Consider the following 18,349-nt stretch of genomic DNA (forward strand, 5'->3'; position numbering starts at 1 on the left):
TCCAGCATGTCCTGGTTCTGCCCCGGGGCCTCCTTCCAGTGGGACATGCCCAGAACACCTCACCCAGGAGGCGCCCAGGAGGCATCCTTGTCAGATGCCCGAACCACCTCAGCTGGCTCCTTTCGACGTGGAGGAGCAGCGGCTCTACTCTGAGCCCCTCCTGGATGGCTGAACTTCTCACCCTATCTCTAAGGGAGAGGCCAGCCAACCTACGGAGGAAGCGAATTTCCACTGCTTGTATCCCCGATCTCGTTCTTTTGGTCACTACCCACAGCTCGTATAAGTTCGTATTAGTATAAGCACAGTACCAAGGGCTCAGAGAAGAGCTCAAGAAGATGTGGAGGGTGAAGGTAACAGTGGTCCCAGTGGTAATTGGAGCACTCAGTGCAGTGACTCCCAAGCTAGGCGAGTGGCTCCAGCAGATCCCAGGAACAACATTGATCTCTGTCCAGAAGAGCGCAGTCCTAGGAACAGCTAAGATACTGTGCAGGACCCTCAAGCTCCCAGGCCTCTATATAGACATGACAATGACTTTGCTGTATTCAAATGGCCTCCACAGCTATCTGATCTCAGTCCAAGTGAGCACCTTTGGGATACAGTGAATCAAGAGATTCACATCATGGAAGTGTAGCCAACAAATCTGAAGCAACTGTGTGATCATCTCTGTTGAACATTTCCAGCACCTTGTTGAATTTATACCATGCAGAATTAAGGTAGTTCCGAAAGCAAAAGCAGACTCAAGCTGGCACGAGCAAGGTACTTAATTTGCAGGAAGTATCTACTCAAAATTAAACAGCTTAAATCATGAGTGACATGCTGAAGACAGGAAAAAAAACAAACGCAACAGAAAAAGTAAAGAAAAAGTACAACCCCAGCTCCAAAACAGTTGGGACTCTATCTAAAATGAGATAGTGTCCCAACAGGATAACTCCCGTTTAATTCACAATATTGCATATTGTCTCGGTTGGTATGTTTTCAATGTTCTGTTGTCGATAAAATGCAGGTTTACGAGATTTGCAAATCTTATGTTTTTATTTATATTTTACAGTGTCTCAAGTTTTTTGGAGTTAGGATGCAAAAGCTAGACCAACGCTTATGTTGACATTTAAAGACTTCAACACTTCCAGCTGTTTTCAGGTCTCCCAACAGCCTGTTTGAAATAGTACTGTGTTCTGCCACTGATATCTGAATGAAAATAAGTGAAGCAGAATATTATCAGAATATTCTCAGTACTCTCAATGGTTCTTTCCCAGTTGGCCGCAGTGAGCACATGTCTTAAGCTCACATAGTCACCATACCAACAAATATGTTTCTTACAGGTAAATGTTGTATTAGGTAAACTTCATTACATTTACCAACACCCGCTCTCACATGCACACTTGCCATATCTATTTTTCTGTCTCTGTCTTCTTTCACTGTCTCTCTGCCACTCATTTTCTCTCTGTGCTATGCATCAGTTTATTGCTGACATGATCTGAAGTAACAAACCAAAACAGCAAATGTTTAAGTGAAAATTCATATTTACAGTTTTAGAGTATGTTGGGTTGTTTTTTTTATTTTTTTTTAGGTTAACCAGTTTCACCAGTTTCCTGATAGCCTAACAGCTGCACTCTATGTATTATGTATTTACTCTACAACCTCAAGGTTTTCATTAGCCAAGCAAAATCATCATTATATACCAGTCATGGACTTGTACCATCTATTTCAAGGTTTTCTGTTTGTGACTTTGTTGCAATTTAATAGTCAATTTAAAAACATCCACCGCATGACCACTTTGAAGAAAATTTAGAACATATGATTTTTGACTTTAACATTTTGGGTAGGAGATAGAGCATGTCATCCACTAATCAGTCAGTAGTTCGATTTCCAGTTCCTCTGGTCTGCATGTCGGAAGTGTCCTTGGGAAATATGCTGCATTCAACATTGAGTGGTTTGGAAAAATAAAGTATCTGAAATTATTGAACTACCATATGAATATGTATGCGAATGGAGAAATGTGGCTTGTAGTTTACAAGCTTTAAATTGTCAGTAAAACTATAAAAGCAGTATGTGAATACTAGTGTCTTTAATGTTTGCCATAATTAAAATTTTGCTACTTTAAAGTTTGCCAATTTAAATTAGAGTAACTACTTTTTAAACTGTTTGAATAACTACATTTTTGTACAGTAAGCATAAACAAAAGCATGGATCACTGAGCCACATGTTATTGATCTGTGGACCAACATTTTGAGGTTGAGTCACTTACTAGTTTGGTCCTATACTGTTTGCTGGTAGCAGCCTATACAGGAAATAGAGCAGTATATGATCTTCTAATGATAACACCTTTAATTGTGACCACTGGGTGTCACTAGATATCTCTGATCAATATCTCTGTTAAAGCTGACTTTCTGAAGTCTTTAATGTATTCACTTTCAAATGATGATGTTAATCCTTTACCGAGCTATGCAAATTTCCTTCTTTTTAAGCTTCCGGAACGCAAAGCTAGTAAATGTGTTTGTATGTCACTCGCTATGGAGCAAGAGTAGTCGGTCTCTGGGTTGCTCCCACAGAGGACAGCTCCAGCGGCAGCCATCTTGAAAGTGGTGGTATCGCCCTGGCACAGTATGTTTCTGTCTGAAGGCGTTCCGTCTGCTTCAGAATCGCAACGTTCCACGTCTCCGATATTTGTCTCTCCCTTTTTTCCCCACCATCTTTCTTGCCTTCCCCTGTCTCAGCCGTGCAAATAGTCTCATTTGCAAACCTAAAAAAACAAGTGTGTGGATGAGGGGTGGGGGCTGAAGAGATGAACTACCAGCCAAAGAAGTTGTCCCCCCTTATAGCACATACACGTCCTCCGCCCTGCACCCTATCGTCTCGTTATCCTCCCCAGCTCATTTGAATAAATTAGCACCCCTTGGTGTATTTTGTGCATGCGCATGTGCTCGCATGCAAAAACACACACACGTGCACGCACATTCACACTCATGCAAACACTTAGCAATGCAAGCGCGGTACGGTAGGATGGCAGCCAGAATTCTATGTCCTGTGCTTTCCCGTCATGCAGACACATGGTCACGTACGCACACATCCTCTGATGTGCTGATACACTTTAACGCATCTGCTACAACAATCACGCATGCTCGGTTTAAGGCAAATACACTCCATTGGTTGGCAGCTTCCTATTAATGTACTGCAGCATGGTGGTGTGTGATTCATATTAGCCTAATGCAGAGGCTTGTTCACACAAAAAATGCATGCAGATCCAGTTATCCTGCTTTAGCACGCCCGTTAACTTTGACCATATTCTGAACTGCCTCTTAATGTAAACTGTAGTTTTGGTATTTTTAGATTCTATTTTCACTCTTCTAAAGGATAACTCCTTCAACTGACCCATCAACAAATGACCAAATGCAGCTTTTCCCTGATCCTCAAAACATAATTTAACCCCATCATTTGTTTTCCTGCAGTTCTGCTCATTTTGATCCCTGTGACCTTGCATCAGGCTTAAGCAGCAATACCATGTACCCCTTTCCCTTCTTAATTCTAGCCTTTCTAAGGTTTCATTGGGCTGAGGGGCTGTGCATTAATACTGGATACATTAACGCTAATATGATCCTAGCATGTAGTCAGGGCCTGAGGGGAGCTGTGATTGTCTGAACATTAACATTAACATCGACATTAACTCATCTGCCTCACTCTCTGTCTGCACCTTGCCCCTCCCTCAGCCTTCTCTGTTTCTCTTCCACCCTCCTCGCCCAAACTCTCTTCTTCTCTTTCTCTTAATACACTTGCTTCCCATTTTCTTCCCTATCTCCGGGCAGCGATGGAGGAGTGATGGAGATCACATTCTGCTGTGGTTTTTAGCGGTGTGGTGGCAGCCTGTCCTGGATCCTGTCCACAGTGACAGCCACTAGAGCTGTCAGGGAGCTGCTTGCTTTTTCTCTGGCCTGGCTGGCCCGCCTCAGCCTGTCAGTCTCCATGATGATCACTGGCTGACATACAGTATAACCTGCTTGGTGTTGTCAGGCCAGCTCACATCAGCCCCTTAACTAGCTTGCCACACTGCCTTTTGAAGTCCTGGCGGAGACTTGAAATGTTAGGATAGGGCAGATGGGTGAGACGTGTGTGCAAAAAGCTTAGTTGAAGTGTTAATGTGTTAGGTGCTGGTTTAGGACAGCAGGAGTATTGAGGCTCAGAATACATGATCCAGAGGCAGATCATGTTTTCTGAGGGCTGTCGGATTTCTCAACAAGCGAGCCCATCTCACTCACAGTGCACTCTAGGCTGTAAATGTTCAACTAGCGAAATGCATAAAGCTGAAAATGTACTCACATAAGGACATATCGGGATACACAGAATATGAAATAAAAGTGCCACTGTGCACTCTCAACAAAAATTCCTTCTTGTTGTGTGGTGTTTGTGTGTTCATATTTGTGGGTCTGTGTGTGAGAGAGAGACAGGTTGCGTGGGTGTGTGTTTCCACCTGTTACATAACAGAGAGTGGAGGCACAGTGTGCTTCCTTGCCTGCCACACTACAGCGGCTCTTCAGTGGGAGGGAGAGAGGCCACAGCTTTCCTCAGCTTCCACAAGTAGCACTGCTTTTGGTTAAGACACTCAGAACATCACATTGCACCACCGAGAGACACAGAAAGAGTGATGGCAGAGGTTAGAAGGGAGTTCTTCACGTCAAGTAGAAGGTGATTGATGTTAGATGAGTAGGACAACTGAGTGGACTCAAGTGGGGCCTCTGTGGTTGGTCTGAAATGGGTAAACAACAGTAAGCCAAGCTTGTGCTGACTAGTCAGGTGATGAAGTAAATCTTGTATGAGAATGCATATTGGTAGAATTTTTTAAGTATTAAATACATAATGGCCTAAAATTATTTCGAACATTTTTTTTAAGAATATCAACTAAAGAATGTGGTTCAAAACATGAATAACACTTATCAGTAAATCAGTCAGTGCATGTGACACTACATCAGCAGAGGATCCATTTAGTTGGACAACCAAATTTCTGACGCTGTATGTTTAGGTTGTGCTGAGCTTCAGTGTAAATTTATGCAAAACATGATTTTGTAACTGCAAAATGTCTTACACTGCTTTATCCTTTTTCATATCTGCTGGTGAAAGTAGTGTGAAGTCATAGTGTGCTGAACAATGGTAATCGTATTTTTGAAATGGGCTGCATTTATATAACATTTTTTAGCTTTCTTTGGAGCAAAAGATTGAGGGGCAGTGGTTGTGTTCAGTGTCTTTCCCAATGACACGTACTTTAACACGCAGTGTGGAGGAGCCATGGATTGAACCAGCCACCTTCCCACGACCAGTGCAACCTCCTGAGACACAGTTGCTCAACTTGGTTATGGCATATGTATAACAATTCTGTTTTACTTGTGATTTTAATATGACAGAATACAACCCTGTTTTACAAAAAGTGTAGCTAAAATGTTAATTAAAAGTAGAAGTTAATCATTTACAAATCATTTAAACCCCGTGTTCAACTGAAAATTGGAAAGAGGTGACATCAAATGTTGAAACTAAGAACTTTCCTTTTTCTAAAAAACAGTTTTTGAATTTGAAGGTATCGATGTCTCATGAATAGTGAGGTTAAATCCAGAGTCTTTCACAAATACAGATGGTGAGAGGCACAATGCTCTGTGAATCACTGCCTGGGTAAATAGTTGAACAATTTAAGAACAACACATGTTAATATAAAATGGGAATGAATGCTGGCACTTCATCATTTCCATTACTTATCATAAAAATATTCAGATAATCCAGAGAAGTCACTGAATGCAAGCAGCAAGGCCAAAAACCAGTACTAAATGGACAAGAATTTTAGGCCTGTCAGAGACATAGAGACAGTGAAACAGTTTTGTATTTCTACAGTTATAATCTGTACCTTAAGACTAATTACTGCAATAACTTAAAGTTACTTTTGTGCAGTTTTTTGATGGCCAAAAAGTTGGTGTCTTTATAGTGTCTATGTTTGGTCAAATACAAAAGGAAATGAGATAAGATCTCAGAGTTAAAGATTTCACTTTACTTCAGTTAAACAAACAGTATTTAATACACATATAAACCATCACCTCTGTGATTCCATGTGGCTGGTTGATTTTCTCTGGGTCCTCTGGAATACCACAGTTTAAATACATGTGTATCTTTAAACTGCTATTTTATTGTTACAGTGTTACAGGGAAAAAGTAACAATAAATCACACACACACACACACACACACACACACACACACACACACACACACACACACACACACACACACACACACACACACACACACACACAAACATGGTATAGATAATAATCTCATGTGTAAAGGTGCCATGAATGTAGAGTGTTATATAAATGCTATTCATCCATCCAGGTTAAGACAATGCTAAACAAATTGGCTTCTTAATAAAAGAATCAGACAGCTGAACCGCTCTGACTGTAGCTGTTCAGCTGAAAACTGCTAAAAATATGAAAAGAAAATACCACAGAGGCCCCAAACTGTTGAGCAACCGAAGCCCTACATCAAGCAAGAATGTGAAAACATTTCACTTTCATAACTGCGTCAGATGGTCTCCTCAGTTAGAGATTGTTGTTGAAAGAAGAGGTGATGCAACACAGTGGTAAACATTCCCCGGTCACAACTTTTTTCACAACTTTTTTTTGCTACCATGCCATTTAAATGACTTGGTAAATACACCAGCTTAATAGCTGTAGTTAAGATGAAAGTATTGGACCCCTCTTTCAGAAACACCTGTTGTCATAAACCAGTAACACCAACTTCAAGTGCAGCTCCTCAGTGTGTCTGAGTGTTACAGTGAGAGAAAGGCGCATGTACACAGATTTGTTTTTTAATGAGATATCCATCAACGCTGTGGTGAGGTGTGGTGTAGAATAATATCAGTCTGCTGTTCAGTATCAAATGTGACTTCAGCGCCACCACTGTTGGTAGCTACATGCAGGTGCGCAGCGCACATCGTTCCCACTTTCCTCTAGTAGGATATGGAGGCTGCAGCTTCTCTGTTCTCTTTTTCCTCCTCCGGGTGTGGAATTTGCGCTTGCCAATGGAGTTTTCTGTTTCCCCAATGCCACAACTGATCCTGTGGAGAATTTACTTTTACTTTCTAAGTGCACCAGTGTAACGACAAAAAAAGCGATTCATGGAAATTCTTAGGCTGATTTGCATGGGAAATCACGAGCATTTTCATTTCTATTTGAAGTCCCTTGCCTGAAAACCAAATTTGAATGACTTGTATGTCGGGGAATTTTGAAATTTGCACTTGGAGCTCCATCCCATCACCGGATTAAAGAATCTATTCAGTGCGCGTAATACAGCGGTGCCAGTGGTTTTCGTTTGGTCCCCATTTAGTACTTATGGCTCACCTCTCCACCACGGCGCATCATTAGGATACCGGGGGTGGGGCAACGGCAGCCTGTCCCGGTGAGGGGAGGAGAATACAGGGAACAGAGGCGGTACTTTCTCCGCTGCCTCTTTCTCGGCGCTGGAGAGTGTGGGACCAGGGCTGGAGAGACCGCCGGGGAGCATCAGCAGAACCAGTCCAGCACGGAGCCTCGCCTGGCCGACCGCTGCGCCGTGCACTCTTCTTGGGGACTGCACAAAATTCCTGTGAAATATAACTGCTTTTAATGGCATGTGGCTTGTAACTTTACTTCTGCTGTATTCTTTGCAAGAAGGTAGGCTTGAATTGTGTCTCTTCAAGTGTTGCTCATCTGCATGTTGCCCCCTTACCAGTGCAATGCTGAAGTTGTCTGTGCATGTTTGTTACGTTGTCCGGGTGATGAATTGTGCTGGACTAAACGAATTAACGTCTAAAACGAATGACTCAAACTCCAAAATTGCCGTTAGAGGAAGAATTGTAACTTTTTTTTTATGTTTGGCGAAGATGCTTTCCTGAGCAGCCATGATTTTTGGAAGAGAACATGATGGCTGATTCATCGCACGTCCTCACTGTGATTATCTGATGATATTATTAAAATGATAAAAAAAAATTGGTTCAATCGGAGAATAAAATCAACATGCCCTGCCGTCGGATGACAGTAAAGAAAAAGCACAAAGATCTCTGAAGTGAACACTGCCTTTCGTTGAGATGAGAAAGATAACGGCATTTGCATTTTGCATGATGAATATGTGGAGGTGTCGTGAATATGGAGGCTGTTGAATAGGAGGAGAGGCTGATAAGGATCTGCAGGCGCGCGCACGGATAAAGGGGCGACCTCGAGCGCTGCTGCTGGACACAGTTGTAGACTGTTTACTCGCAAAAGTCCAAGGAGGCAGAGGAGTTTAATATATTTACTGACTTTTTTTTTGCTGTCCCGTCGAAGCACAAATAAGATGATAGGGTGTGAGTTTGTGTGCGCGAGAATGCGCACACAAGGAGCTTAGGTGACATGGGAGGGGGGAAGAAGCGGGTCCCTAGAGGTTAAAGAATCTTTTTTCTCAGTTTTTCTTTTTGAATGAACACTGAACTATTGCATAAACATCGTTGTGTGCTGATTGGATGCGGGTGCGAGGCAACAAGGGTCAATACGTTTTATGATAGACGTGTGAACTGGGTATTGACCACTGGCCTTTAATTTGCAGATAATTTGCCCCAGTTGGATAATTAAAATACGATGCCATATCTTACCGTTTATTTTCTTTGGCAAAATATAGGAGTGTCAGCGTGTGCAGGCTCGGTTGTTATCACCCCTGGTCTAATTATTCATCCACCATTTTCTGTGGCACCAGATTTCACTGATTGGCTTCGCTCTAAATACTGCAGATACGAAGTAATGATTCATTTTTCCCTTTAAATTTAAAAAAAAATCTTCTGTTGTTTGTCTACTAATTTCCAAACACTTCATGAAAGCCACACAATGAAATAATGTGTTTAGTGTTTATAGTAAATGTTCTTTCGTTCCTTTACGCACAGGTCTGTAACCGAATACACGTGATTCTAAACCATTTTAATCTCACAAATTAGAGAGAAGTTGCAAAAATGTCTTTATAACTGTGGGCAGTGCGCCTGTTTCATGCTCATGCCAGTCGCCATGATTGGCCTTGGCAGTGCCCTCTTTCAGGCTGCAGCTGCGGCGAGGGCTTCTGTGCTGTTTTTGTTATATGTAATTGGATTACAGGGTCTATTTCGATTATACAGACTGTACATCGCCCTGTCCCGTGACTGAACGAGATGTGAGTGTGTGCCTGTGTGTATGGTGGAGGGGAGGGGAGGAAGGGTTGGGGGCTGCAAACAGCCACTGGAGCGGAAAGAGTGCTTGAGATGGGAGAGATGTAGATAACGCGGTGGAAAACAAACTTCAATTTTTCCGTTGTTTTTCCTACGCCATGTTCCCATCGTTTTGCACGATCCAACAGTGATTTGTTGTTTTATGGGGTCGCTGAGTGTTTTATATATGTTTGATTTTTATAAAATAAGGGAAAGGGTAGGTCTATTATCATACATGCATATGCATTAGTACTGCGTATTTTGCTGGTTCGGCCGCGCCTCCTAGAATGACACACAATTTGTCTTTTTTATTTTTTATAAACATGATTATGAGGATTCGCTATGTGTTATGATATTTTGCGAGATGTTTAACTTTATCGTTTCTTTCTTTCATTAATTAAACATTCATTCAGTCACTCTTGGCTGTTGGTTTGGCGTCCCCCCCCCCCCCCCCCCCCCCCCCCCCAGCACACCTGCACCCATGAGTGCGGAGAGCAGGGGGAGAGAACAGGGATAGACAGATAGATAGATGGATGGATGGATGGGGGGACAGAGGCAGAAGAGGGAGGGGGAGTACAGCCATTCTTCTTTGTCATGATTTGGGAGGCTGCTTGTCATTTTATGGAAATAAGATTGAGACAAACACAGCTGAGGGCTGTGGGGGAATCTTCTGTCAGGCCTGACAGGCCATAATAGGGCCCGGGAAACTGGAAAAGGGAAGCCATATTGCAATTAATACATTTAAAAAGAACTGTTAGAAATGGGGCACACGGTACAGAGTGGAATTCGAGGAATTTCGATCAGTATTTATACAATTTTCAAGGAAAACGCCATGTAGTGATCGACATGGACGCGGACTAAGCTCTTGCTATAATTATTTCATCAATTAACATCTTTCCGGTTTTATCCAGTTTTGGTCGACAGGCCTCCTGCAACACACACGTAAAATTAACCGTCTGCATCATGCTGTTCCTCCCACATAGCTACAAAACACGTTGACTTATATATTATTTCAGAACTTTATTTAAACGTGTGTGTTTCTCTTTCTTAACCTTGAGACTCGAATGCAGTGTGTCCCTATCTGCTTTGTGTCTGAGCGCTGTGATATTAAATGATGCCACACTTTTACTGTCTTTACATTCTGACTTGGTGTACGACATATAAAGAGTGTTTCGACACAAGTTAAGTATGGAGAGTAGTTTGGGTATCTCCTCTGGGTATCTGCTAGAGGATCACCTGTCAGTGTTCTCGCCTTCCTTTGGGACACCTTCATATTCTTGAGAGCGGCCTGACCCGCTGATGTGCGCACACCGCGGGGCTGTGTGTAAATTTGGAAACAAAACAGTCACCGACTACTGGAGAAGTGCTTGGAGGGGGAGCCCTGTAATTGCGGTATGAGTCAGACTCTGGTGGCTTCTCGGCTACACCCGCACGATGGACTCGGATGTATTGTTTCTGGACTGGAAAACTTAGCGGCTGATAGAAGTAAGACGCCATCTCTGGAGTTGTTTATTCTGTTTTAATTTATCGATTGATTTCTTCACACACACACACACACACACACACACACACACACACACACACACACACACACACACACACACACACACACACACACACACATATATATTACTCCAGAATCGTGGTAATGAAGGACATTCAAAGGTGACCTTCTCCTTTGGCACCCCTTCTGTTTTTTTTAAACCCCTCTAAACACAACATCAGAGGTTATTGCAGTCCGGCCCGACTGGATTTAATTATATGGCTGGAATTCACTTTCCAGTCTATCTGCGACGCACATGTCAAATATCACTTAAATTCTTCCAAGTCACACTTGAGAGCTCCGCGTCTAATTTTCCCGGCTCTGCCTACACAACTTTAAAGTGTTGTCGGAGACACACGGCTCAACAGTTTAAAGCTGTAGGACTGCGTGTCATATTTGGCTGGTTCACTGTCAAATGTCGCTCTGCTCACGTCCATCCGAACGAGCCATTCGGCCTCATATTCAGTCTGAACATTGTGCCATTTTGTGTACTTTGAAACACATGAACCTCGTCGACAAGTTGGTGCGAGGTCATAGTTTCAGCATTACCTGGGGTCTGGACTCCAATCCAAATGATTTCGGTGATCTTTGCTTTCTGTTAAGGATGATGAGGGTATTTTTTAAGTAAACAAGTCACACAGAGATCGACTTTAACGGCTTACACAGGTTGCTCAAAGTCGTGTCCGGTAGCCCGTTTCTCCCACAGAAAGCCATGTCTCATGTCTTAGGACATAAGTAAGCCCCAACCCCAAAATAGCAGTGAAACTACCACAGTCCATAGTAACAATCAACTCTCTTTCATTCCGCCTCTCTCTTGTGTTCTGCTTACTGACAACTTATGGTCCTGTGTCTGAGGGAGAGGAGAAAAAAACACATCACCACAACTCTGACACTCGCTTCAACAGCGGAAATCATCTTTTTGAAGTGTGAGATGTGAATTTTCAAACACCGAAATGGCTGCCTAATATTTCACTGACACTGCATAAGTTGTATGCAGGGCCTTTAACCCCCCACCCCCACCCTGCACCTCAGCGCGCGCGCGCGCGCACACACACACACACACACACACACACACACACACACACACACACACACACACACACACACCACCTATATTCAATCCAGAATTTTTCTTTCTTTTATTAACTGCAATGTTTAATGAAACTATATGAGACACTGTTAATTTTCTGACTGCACACAAAACTATACTGACACATTGCCATGCAGCAATAATGGATATCTTAATCTAAACGAGACCCTCCTCTCCATCAAACACGATCGTGTCTTTTATGTTTTGCTTTTTGCATGCATTATCACTGCAAAGACTTGCTTTGGCTATTATTTGACCTGAATGGGTTTTGTGGGCCGTTATCTGTAGTGCTGCATGGATCGCAATATTGAAAATCTACTTGCAATTAAGAATGTATTTATGTGACTCTGCGTGTGTCTGTTTTATGGGGAGAAAGAGTTAAAGAGGGAGGGAGAAGGAGGAATTTATAGCCCTGTTTCTCTGTGCACGTGATGGTATGAATGTGTGTGTCTGAATAAATGTAGACGAGACAGAAAAGGCTGCATTATGCATAGCGGTTCACCATAGGCAATATTCTGGCTTCTCCAGCATACATATTCATACACCAGTTTTATATCAACTGCAAAAGCATGGAAGGAATGTGCAAAATGTATTTAAGTCTATTGCTGAGATGGACTGGAGTAAAAAAGAACCATCAAAAGGGATACATGGACAAAAAGAAAAGTAAGAATTTAAAAAGGGGGCAAAAGGAGAGAACAAATGAGGAAAATATTGAAGGGTTCATCCAGCAGGAAAGATTTTTCACCCAAAATCACTTTGACCTTCTTCATTGTAATCAGTGCATCGAGGCTTGAAGAAGAAAATCAAAATACTGTTCATGAATGAATGAGTGCTGCTTCCTGGCTCCTTATTCCTCTGCTTGGGAAAAAGAAAAAGAGAGCCTGGGGCAGTGAAAGGACTCAGATAACATCTGAGGTTAGATGTTACTCAAATAAAGAGGAAAAGCAAGATTATTGCACCCCATGTTTTTATATGTCACTTTACACAAATTATTAACAGTTTGTTATAATATTTGATAGAAAGATATTCTTCTTTAGTTTTCCAGTAGTTGTCTGCATTTCATTGACATTTCATTGAAGCTTTGAATTGGAAGTTAGTATATAGTATGTCATGGATCGTGCAGTATAATGCAGCTAACTGCTATTTGTTTAGATCACATTAATTCCTGTAATTCCTGTCCAATTTGAACATCTCACCTGTCAGATATCCTAAAGAGGTCAAGTCTCCAGGGAAGACTTTACTATTGCCCAACAGCAAACAAGAGCTCTTCGCCATATGTCTAATGTATCTGTGTGATACCCATGACCAGTACAGAGTTACTTTTGATAAGTTTAAAGCAGACGCTTCATTTTGGCAGCTATTATGTGTATGTTTTTACTGTTCTGTACTAAGCTTTAAACCATTACTGCCATAAGACCCTTGGTTGCCACTATCATCTTGATGGTCTTTTCTGCTGGAGGCTGTCATTTTTGCAGTGAAGGCCTGGGCTTGCTTTCATGTGTTTTTGCACGTGCGCATGAATGTGTGTGAACTCAGTGACCTGGATTTATACCATAGAATAAAACAATTAGCCCGTTCATCCCATGCTACTAATTTTAAGAGGTTTCCCTCTAAATTTAAGTGAGTTGTTTAAAAAAAATTAAGCCACCTTTGTTGATTCATCATGATTTTGATTTTTTAAGGTTGGTTTATACTTGAACAGGATATCTTGTATCAAAGCTTCACTGCCTAGGGTTCAGGAAGCTCATAAGTGTTCATATACCAAATCTCAGAAGTTGGGAAGTTAATAAATGTCTTGAAAAGGAATAAATGCCTCTAAAGGGCTTCATTTCATGTGTTCATTTATTCATGCAGCACCTTTTTTGGAAATATTTACCTCTTTGACCCTTTAGAAATGATTCAAATACAGCAATCAAAGAAAACCACCACTATATGAGAGTATACCTGTTGGCAGTTTGGGTATCTATCTATCTATCTATCTATCTATCTATCTATCTATCTATCTATCTATCTATCTATCTATCTATCTATCTATCTATCTATCTATCTATCTATCTATCTATCTATCTATCTGAAATCTACAAAATAGAATTTCTTTTCAATATTCAAATCATGTTATCCACAAAGACCCTCTCTCACTTCCTACCTCCCTCTCTCCCTCCTTCAATCTCCCTCCATCTCTCCCGCCATTTCAATCTCTATGCAGAACATCCATGTTCCTGAGCATGTACTTTCTATCTATCTATCTATCTATCTATCTATCTATCTATCTATCTATCTATCTATCTATCTATCTATCTATCTATCTATCTATCTATCTATCTATCTATCTTTAGCTTCCCCAGATTAATTAAGTAATTAATAAGTAAAATTAATATACTGAACAGAAGGAAAGGTTATAGATTCCAACTCATATTGTATTCTATATCACCATCTTTGTGAAAGTCCAGCAAAGTTTTGGTGCTTAAAATAAAATAACCAATATTTGAAAGCAAAAGTAAATGGCAATAATATTAATAAAAACAACAACAACAAAACTAAAGAGCAAGAAAAAAATGAAATGAAATGAAGCAGGACACAAACTGTTTGTCTCCTTTGATTTTTTGTGATACGCACCAGTGCCACTGCTCTTATCTGGCATTGTTGCTTTCTTTCAGTCAGGACTGTTCTCTCTTGGTGCCCACTGCTGCCAATACCAAGTTATTGCAATGCCAAATGACACTTAGAATTATTATATTTAAAGCAACTTGAATACTAGAGTTTTTCCTGACTGCCACCAAGCTGTAATTTGTTGGTGTAGAGGTGAAGCTCAGTGAAACAGCTCTACTACAGGAGTCATAGGAGTTTAGAGACTTTATACAAACAGTGTTGACAAGGTTAGGCGTGGCATTTCAAAATGGAGGAATAGTCTTCTAGTCATTTAGATCTATTTTAGCCTTTACAAAAACTGTTTTACATGGCAGTCAATGTTCCAGCATCTTTTATTTGTTCTACACCTCATTTTTAGATCCAAATTCATTCACTCATCCTAATCTTTTCCATTTAGTGGCCAGCCTCATATGGCCTCTGTCTACAAGGCCACAAACCTAGAGTTATCTTTCACTGTTGATTTTTTTTTTTTTTTTTTTGCAGGTACTATACAATGAATCTCACATTTGAGGATGTGTGAGTTTCTTGATTCTCAGAACAAGTTGTACTTGCTCTCTTGCTTTGCTGTGCATCAGAGCCTCACACTTCTTTTTCTTGGCTTTGGTTAGAGCCAGTTTTTTCTTTTCTGTGAAAGTAGAAATACACACTGTTGTATAAAATATTCAGTTTTCTTGCAATTTCCTGCATGGAATAGCCTTCATGTGTTCAAACAGATATATTCTGATAAGTTTAAGAAGAAAGCTATTTTTTAGGTGATATAAATTAGCCCAACAGTCTTTGCATTTTAGGGATTTTTGTATTAAATATTTAAACAGCAGTGACATTCCTAAGGACACTGCCTTTTAAATGAGAATATAACTATTTTGTAAACATTTCATGTGCACTGAAACTGGCTTGTTATCAGGAGTTTGGGAGACAGATCAAACCTTTGTTGTGAGTTTTTCATGGATAGTAGATTGTCCTGCTTAGTAAGCACCTGTTGTTGAAAAGTGGTGCTCTGTGGGGAGGAACTTTATAGCATGGGTTTCCATGGCTGAGTAGCTCCTGTAGAGATAATGTAAAGGTTCTTCAGTACTTTTGTCCACATAGTGTCCATATGCAACACATACTGTCAAACATTTCCACTAAAATCACTTCATCCCTGCAGCTATGAACTCAAATGCTGTTTGAGTTCATTTGGTAAGACTTTAAGATTAAAGACAACTATGCTACAATTGTGAAGTGCGAGGCGTGTAAGTAGAAAAGCACTGACACGCAAAGCAGGCTATGGTAAACGTAAGGTGAGCTGAAGGACAACATTAATCTTATGATGGCAATAGTGAACAATTGCGTAATTATGAATACTTTTTAACCAATACTTAGTACTTTATCATGAAAATATTTTACTTCCAAATAGTGTCACCTGCTAATAGTTTTCTCCTTATTTTCCAAGTATGGCAGCACTTCTGTGTTTATCCCCAGAAATACATAGTGGTGCTCTCCGTGGTGCTGAAAGTGCAGATCAGTAAGCCTAGCAGCCTGTGAAAGTGATTGACATGGATTCAAACGGTAGCATGGATTGAACTTGACCTAAATTCAGATTTTTGAAGAGAGGATCTGCTCCAACAATGACTATCTCCTCTCTGCCGTGCTTGTACACACATACATTTACAGTCACACGCTCTGCACATGCACAAGTGATCGTAGATTTCCTCTGTTGGTTGAATTTGGCATCAAGAGCGGAGGCAGTCATTTAACATTAACCTTTCTCTATCCCTTTCACCTTACCACACACAGATGCACGCTCGGTCACTCAGTTGCATCCGAACACCTTTGCACCTGAGAACCTTTCCCCCAACCAGCCACCCATATCCTGTCTACAATATTGCGCTCCTGCCTGGCTCCCTTCCGCTTCACACCCACACACGCATGGAAAAGAGGGAAGTCGGACATCAGCCTCCCACAGCAGTGCGATTACAGAGTGGATAGACTATGTATGTGTTAAATGTGAAAGGAGATTATGTGGGTTTAACTCTCTGTGTCTGGCATACAGATTTCAATCACGTAACATCGCCTTTCTTTAATGTGGCAGGAAAAGACAAGGTTTATGTCTTTTGAGGGGTATCTGGAGGGGGAAAAGGAATGATGGGAAACAGAAAGAAAAGGAGGAGTTATCGCTCAGATAAGAGAAAGGAAGGCAGGTAGATGCATTAGGTGGCAGGCAGCAGACAATTGAGAGTGAAAATCACCTTACATCAGTTCAGGCTAATCCCTGCATTTTACTTTTGAGCCTTTTCTCATGTGACCCATCCTATTTATGTCATGTTATTAATGTCATTACATGTTACTATTTATACTAGACAGAAAAGATACAAAAATAGCCTTTATAACATCCCTTCCTTTTTTTTTCTTACCATGCATTCAGATGTTAAAAAAGCAGCTAGTCAGCCTATGTGTTTCATTTTATAGCTGGCTGCTAATGATATCCATTGATATAGAGGATCTGTAAAAATTAGAGCCTAAATGACATTGGATAGTGTCTTTATATCTCCATTGATAGCTAACACCCTATTTTCTCCCAGCACACAGAGAATTAAAGAGACAGGGCTAATCCAGGCATTGTTGACAAAATCCAGGAAAAGGGATTAATTAAGTATCATTGTCTGAGAAGAAAATACTCTGGCTTGGGGCATAGCGTCTTCCCCTGGCCTCCAGCCAAGCCGAGCTCAGCACTTCTATACACTCCTCTACACCCCTCTTCCCAGTTCCAACAAACACACAGAGAAACAGAGATCTTAAAGGATGCCTCATTGCTTTATAGCTGACGAGGGCGTTGTGCGAAAGAGGATATTTGGTGGTCTGCTTCCCCTTAGGAAAACTTAACTCTTCATCTGTGCCACAAAAGTATTGATATACAGCAAATTACTATGCTACCCAGCATAAATGCACACACATACACATATGCAGCACTTAGCTTTCACACCACAAATGTTTATACATTTTTCCCTCCAGAAAAGATAACAGTGGTGGCGGGGTCATCTTATGTAACCCATTTTTTTTCCTGTTGAGAGGCATGTTTCTAAAGGACTACCTGTTTACACATATTCGATTATAGATCTCAGAGGATTTCGTATTGGATGAGATTTATGTCTGCCTTTTGGCAGACAGTGAGGAGGTTTTTTGAGTTAAGGTGACCTAGGAGCCTGTAGATGCTTTCTTATAGGTTGAATGCAAATGCATGTAGGTTTATGTTTAATGTTTGACTGTATCACACTGATTTAGTTAACAGACCTGTAAAATATTGTAAATACATCTCTAGAATGCATTAGGCCTGAAAGAGTAACATGGATGTTCACGATGCACCTCTATCTATCTATCTATCTATCTATCTATCTATCTATCTATCTATCTATCTATCTATCTATCTATCTATCTATCTATCTATCTATCTATCTATCTATCTATCTATCTATCTATCTATCTATCTATCTTTAGCTTCCCCAGATTAATTAAGTAATTAATAAGTAAAATTAATATACTGAACAGAAGGAAAGGTTATAGATTCCAACTCATATTGTATTCTATATCACCATCTTTGTGAAAGTCCAGCAAAGTTTTGGTGCTTAAAATAAAATAACCAATATTTGAAAGCAAAAGTAAATGGCAATAATATTAATAAAAACAACAACAACAAAACTAAAGAGCAAGAAAAAAATGAAATGAAATGAAGCAGGACACAAACTGTTTGTCTCCTTTGATTTTTTGTGATACGCACCAGTGCCACTGCTCTTATCTGGCATTGTTGCTTTCTTTCAGTCAGGACTGTTCTCTCTTGGTGCCCACTGCTGCTTTTAAGGTTGGTTTATACTTGAACAG

General features: G+C 40.8%; 1 protein-coding gene across 1 annotated transcript in view; it reads left to right on the forward strand.

Annotated features, from left to right (window-relative positions):
- Window positions 1-18,349, forward strand: part of dscaml1 (Down syndrome cell adhesion molecule like 1) — a 108,076-nt gene that overhangs the window by 5,738 nt on the left and 83,989 nt on the right. The window lies entirely within an intron of this gene.

Source organism: Diplotaxodon limnothrissa, linkage group LG14 (assembly GCF_057381915.1).
Source record: "Diplotaxodon limnothrissa isolate DT_005_m linkage group LG14, D_limnothrissa_male_GT1.1, whole genome shotgun sequence".
NCBI lineage: Eukaryota > Metazoa > Chordata > Actinopteri > Cichliformes > Cichlidae > Diplotaxodon > Diplotaxodon limnothrissa.